General features: G+C 39.1%; 1 long non-coding RNA gene across 1 annotated transcript; it reads right to left on the bottom strand.

Moving 5' to 3' along the window:
• Positions 1 to 260: 260 nt before the first annotated feature.
• LOC140582992 (uncharacterized) lies at positions 261 to 1,303 on the bottom strand. Its single transcript, XR_011985787.1, has 3 exons — positions 1,277 to 1,303; positions 1,070 to 1,113; positions 261 to 429 (listed from the first exon to the last, which is right to left on the bottom strand). It is a non-coding gene; the product is annotated as an uncharacterized lncRNA (long non-coding RNA).
• Positions 1,304 to 6,331: the final 5,028 nt, after the last annotated feature.

Raw genomic sequence — 6,331 nt, 5'->3', positions numbered from 1 at the left:
CCGGTGGTCATGGCTTATCGGGAGAGTCACAGTCAGGATCTTTTTGGTATTCCAGTAGGGGGGAAAAGACGTAACCCCGTCATCAGTCGCAGCCATGACAGACACAGGCCGCGGCTGTGCGGCCTGGTCGGGTTGTTGGTCGTGGCTAGTCAGGAAAGTCACAGTCGGGATCTTTTTGCTATTCCGGTAGGGGGGAAAAGACATAACCCCGTCATCAGTCATAGCCACGACATGGAGGGCAGCAGCAGCGGGGTCAGGCTGTTGGTTGTGGCTCGTCAGATTAGTCACAGTCAGCTCCTTTTTGGGTTGGGGAATAGAAGTAACCCCGTCAACAGTCTCAGCCACAACATCGCCAGCAGTAGCTCGACGCCTATCCATTAGCCTCTTCTTCGCTGCTGCTGAACGGCGGGATGCCTTGGTGCGAGGCATCTACAGATTAACAGGAGGGAGAAAAAAAAAGAAGAAAAAATACAAAACACCTCATTCCAACTTTACTTCATTCCAACTCATAATGTCAAATGCATATACATGGATGTGTTTTGTCAGGAGCGGTTCCAATGGTGGTCTTCTGTGAGACTGTACACCAACAAAGTTCTGCCCTGTTTACACTCCTTAACCTATAATACATCTGTCTCACATGACTTGATTTTTTAAAACAGAGACAGAAAACACTACAACAGGTAAGTCACACTGCCAAACATCCATATCACACACACATCAGCAAGTTTTGCCTCAACACCCAGTGACCTAAATGTTTCACATGTATGCCAATTTGTCCCGTCAGTCTAATAGAATTTATTGAAAGACCTACAGATTTCTAATCCCATCGATACAAATACACTTTGGCTGCTTAACATTAGTATTGTGGCCATTTGTCATATTGTGTGACAGCTTCTCTCTCACTACACATCCAATGTCTATGCAACACACAATGGCACAGCTGTTCCGTGTTAAGCAGTAAGATAATTTCCATTAGAATACTACATTTCTACTGCTATAGCAAATCTATGCAGTTAAATAGTATGACATGAACAAGCAATGCAGGGTTCTCCAAGTGGACAAAGCATACCGCCTATCACTTTGTCTTCTCTAGTGTGTTAGTCCACCAGAAATCTGCAGAGAAAAAAAGACAACCAAGTTTCTTTGCGTCAACATTTCCCAACAGTCATCTTTGTTGAAAACATGTAAACTTGATATGGCTTTTAAGGTCATTCAAGCTGATTGACCCAAGCTAACACATAATTGGTGATAAAGACATCGGCTTCAAAATATTCACCTTTGATGCGACAGCTCTTCAAAGTCTACAAAGACAACATGCATCAGTTAATGACTGACGTGCATTTATTGTACAAGCATTTCATTAGTATACGCAGCAGTGTGATAAACTTCACATACACATACAGAAACATTTTCCACTGTAACAATCATAGCCGTGTGGTTGGTATGAACTTTATCAACTTGGATAACTAGTAATAAAAATTAAAAAAGGATAAATTAGGTTCTCACTTTAAGATCAAGCCACAGCAGTCAAATTGACAAAAGTGCAGTGGAAAAACATGGCTGGGACGTTATGCAGCCACACAGATTTGTTTCATACTGGTTAGGGTTGCACAATATTGCAGGGGAAAGAAAAAAAGCACACATTACGATATTTATTATTTCTGCGATGTATATTGTGACATTATGATTTAAAAAAAAATCTAATTAGTTCAACAGCTCTTTTGGTGTGATTAATCATTATAGAAAGATTTAACTGATTTTGCCCAAATATAATGGTAATAACCGAATCAGTACTAAAAGCGCGAGCATTAAACTAAGGAAGCTTATTGCATATAGGAGTTAACATAAGTGACAAATTAGATCAAACAGAACATTTTAATGTCCAATTAAACCTTTTTTATAGCCACGGTGAACATAATGGTCATTCCATGTCAAATCATCAGACTTTCGGACCTTGTCGTCACTGATTTCAACGACACTTGGCATGGTGATTTGGTCAGATAATCAAGTCATGAAACTGAAATTGGGCATGTCTTTGATCAATATTGAGGGACAGAAAGTTTTAACTTTGCTCTCTGTATTGTGCATGGCGGACTTCTGCTCTGATGCGCACGCACAGACACATGCGCGGACATACACAAGCACATTCCCACCAGCGGACAGAGAGCGCACATCAGAAAATATGTTGCATCAACCACCTGAAAAGCAGACAAACATATCTCATAAAATAAATGTTCTGGTGATTAGTTCAGTTGTTATATTGACTGCTGTCCATGAACACCATGAATCCTGACGGTGTCCCACCCCCCAAAGCTAACAGCATTGTGAGGAATTGTGGTTTTGATACACATTTCAGATAAGTAATCGTATCTCAGCAACAACTCAAAATCCAAATTTTCTTATGAGCTAACTGTAGGAAAAAAAATAACCACTTTTGAAATAGAAATTCAACACCAAAAAAAACTACCATTTTAATCAGTTATTACACAGCAATTATTCATATGGGGATGGCATATAAATTTGTTCAATCTATACAGCTGGACAATAGCTTTAAAACAATATGAGTACCATTTCTGTGCAGCTTACATTAAGGTAAATATATGCAGTCATACTCTGCCGCCCCCCCCCACAAAAAAGTTAAAACTGCTTGCTTAAATCTCCCTCCCTCTGATCTAAGACACGCTTAATTTCAGTTTCATGAGTTACTCATCTGACCAAATCAGCATTCGTTACAATCCGTGATGAGGTGGTCCAAAACTGATGATTTGACATAAAATGACCAATAAACAATACACAACTTAAAAATACAAACTTAAAAATTATCACCAAATAATGACCATTGTTCCACACACTTAAATTAACTTTTACATATGTTCACTTTGGAAAACATACTTGCAAAACAAGCAACCAGTATGTCTCACATAAACAATAGACGTTTAGCATGATAATTTAATTAATGAAGTTAATGAAACTGCCATTTTCGGAAAACCAGTCTATTTCCACTCATGTCTATATGCAAGTCTTTATGCACTTCAATAAATACAGATATTTCAAAAGCAGGCTAACGTCGACACATCTGCATTCAGTACTACTTTCTCTCAAAGTAAAAATAAAACACAAAAAAAACTTGACTGTAACATGCGTTTACTGTTGGTCACAAACCAACAACTTGTACCAAGAATGCGTATCTAACATATTTCCCAACGGTAGTCACTTATGCATCTCAGCAACTATCGCATTTATAAATCTACCACTGATAAGGTGACCACCCAATCCATGTCATGAGGGACACTACGAGCTATGACAGGATTTGCAAACTACCATTTTAACCATTTCAATTTAAAAGACCTGGATCTCAGTTAAGCACCGAGTTCTTGCTGTGTGTTGATTGGTCAGTCTCCTATAATCATGCATGGTTCACTAATGTTAAAGTGAAACAGCTGGATGAGTCTTTCAATCAAAGAAACCAACTAGTAAAAGTACAAGACAAACCAAACAATTTAGCATAGTAGGGGGAGCCTTTCATTAAAGTAGTTATCCTTAATATGGATACATGTAGGGTGACCACCTAATCCATGTCAGGAGAGAAAGTAGGACCCAATTCAGGTTTTAAAAACTACTTCAATATAATACGTCTACCGTAATTATAAATGTTAAAAACATAAAACTACGACATGCCACAGACACACAGCATTTAAAACACACTCTGCGCTTCTGCACCAAAATTAATTTGGTCACTTGCACGTGATTTACTGCTGCCAAATCCTTATCGGCTGCATTACAAAATATATTACTTTAAAACATAGGCCTATATGAACGGGGATAATGTAAAGCGCCTTCAGACAATTTAATATTCTGACAGTGCACTATACAAACAAAATTAAACTGAATAAAAGTATATTTTACTGAAAGACCGTATATGTGAAGATGCTTAGCAAATACAAGACACCTAAAATGGCTGCCACAGCTCTTCGTGGCGCATTTAACACTACAGAAACAAACGCTTACATTAGTGCTCAAACACTACTGCCTAAGACCGAACTAAAAATATTTTTTTAAAACCTTACCACAAAATAAACCACCTACAATTAAAAAACAGCAAAGCATCAACAAACAAATAAAAACATAACATTACACATATGTAGCTTCTTACCTGTTGCAAGACTAGAACTCAAATGTGAGGCAGGAGCCTTCCTATGACTGAGACCTGGGAGTGGTCACGTACGTCAGCCAATCAAAACTGTCAATACAGCTCCCTGCCTATTTGTCAGCCTGCCTCAGAGAAACCAAGAAACAAAATGGCCGCCACTAAAACGCCTCTTCACGGCTATTCTGAATTAATGCTTAATCAGCTTACCACTTTATGAAATTATTTCTTTATGATAAATTATACACACCTAACTATTGAAACATACAGCAGCAAACCTTCAACATACAATTAAAAACAAATTTTGCTGACAAAAAACTTAACCAAACTCTTAAAATGTAAAGTAATGAATTACTACGGTGACACTGACTAATTAGTATAACAGTAATCCTTTGCGCCCCGAAACGCTTTTTTTAATGTTAAAAATTGTCAAATTTTAACAGAAGCATTTCAAGCATCAGCTGCCTCTTTCAAAAGATCGTTTTCACAGAGGTCAACATAGAACATACATAGTCTTTAGAAACTTTAGTGAATAAATCTTGTTATTATTAAGGGTCCAAAGCACGTAGTGCTATGGAACCTTATTGTTTTTGTTAAGATTATTTTTTTTATTATTAAGGGTCCAAAGCACATAGTGCTATGGAACCTTATTGTTTTTGTTAATTAATGGTCCAAAGCACGTAGTGCTATGGAACCTTATTGTTTTTGTAAATTAAGGGTCCAAAGCACGTAGTGCTTTGTAACCTTATTGTTTTTGTTAAGATTATTAAGGGTCCAAAGCAGCCACTGGTTATATATGTCTAAGACCAACCTAGGCTAATTCCGCTAAAATGAGTTACCAGATCAGGTAGCAAGGTGTCTACCGATCCCACCAATCTTACCCAAAGCAGCGTGTGGTGCAGTGGGTTAAGTCCGTGTGCCTGTAATCAGAGGGTCGCCGGTTCGAACCCAGCTTAGGTTGGTATTTCAGCTAGGTATCCTGATGTGCACGGTGTACTCTCTGATGTTGACTGGCCAGTTACACCTGTACTAAAAGCATCTCCATCATAATGTCTGCCTACTACTGAGACCGTCCTGCTCTGTCCTACATCTCCTATCCTGTTATGGCAGTCTAATTCTGTCTGACTTTCTACTACCCTGGCCGCCGGTTCTCTGCCGTTATTCCTCTACTGTCCTACCAGTCCGATCGTCCTACGCTTTGGACCCTTTCGTAACTGCTTGCAGTTTCTAGTTAAGGGTCCAAAGCACGTAGTGCTATGGAACCTTATTGTTTTTGTTAGGATTATTATTATTAAGGGTCCAAAGCACGTAGTGCTATGGAACCTTATTGTTTTTGTTAGGATTATTAAGGGTCCAAAGGACGAAGTCCTTATGGACCATTATTGTTTTTCTTAGGATTATTAAGGGTCCAAAGCATGAAATGCTATGGAACCTTATTTAAGGGTCCAAAGCACGTAGTGCTATGGAACCTTATTGTTTTTGTTAGGATTATTATTTTTATTTTTATTTTTTTTTTTATTATTTTTCTTCCCTAAAACTGAATGCCCAGCCTAAACCGTAAGTCCTAGGCCGACCAAATTTGGTAGTATGATTGGTATTCCTACCCACTACTCAGGTTGTCCAACCCGTCCGACTCAGCCAGAGGGGGGCGCCGTAGCGCCCCCCAACACGTTTCAGTCGATATCTCCTGTCCTGTTTGTCCTACAATCGAAATTCTTTTTTCTGCTGATACAGACAGCCATGCCCTACCAAAATGTCAATGGGACCATGAAGTTCCGCCTACTTAGATTTTTTGCTAATTTGCATATTTTGCAAATCATACTTTTTTGTTACAGTCCTAGCTTGCCCTACCAAATCAGACAAATGAGGTGTCAAATGAATCAGAACTCTGACCTGATCAAGAATCATCCACAAATTTCAGACATTTCTATGTCCTACGGCCATTAGCCTAGCCCAAACAATATCTAAATTTGACACATTGTGGTCTGACTACTATAACTTGGCCGTGCCTTGGCCTACCTTGACCAAATTTGAAATCCTACCTCCCTACACCATTTTGGGGGCACGGTCCAAGGCGGGCCGCATTTCGTCCATAGGGGGCGCTACAACTAAAAACTGCCAATATCTTCTGACTGCCTCGGCCAATCCAACTGAAATTTGGAAGGTATGTACTAGGACGCAGCC

This window comes from Paramormyrops kingsleyae, chromosome 25 (genome assembly GCF_048594095.1).
Source record: "Paramormyrops kingsleyae isolate MSU_618 chromosome 25, PKINGS_0.4, whole genome shotgun sequence".
Lineage (NCBI taxonomy): Eukaryota > Metazoa > Chordata > Actinopteri > Osteoglossiformes > Mormyridae > Paramormyrops > Paramormyrops kingsleyae.
Note: the sequence above shows the minus strand (reverse complement) of the source record. Positions and strands in the feature narration are given on the sequence as shown.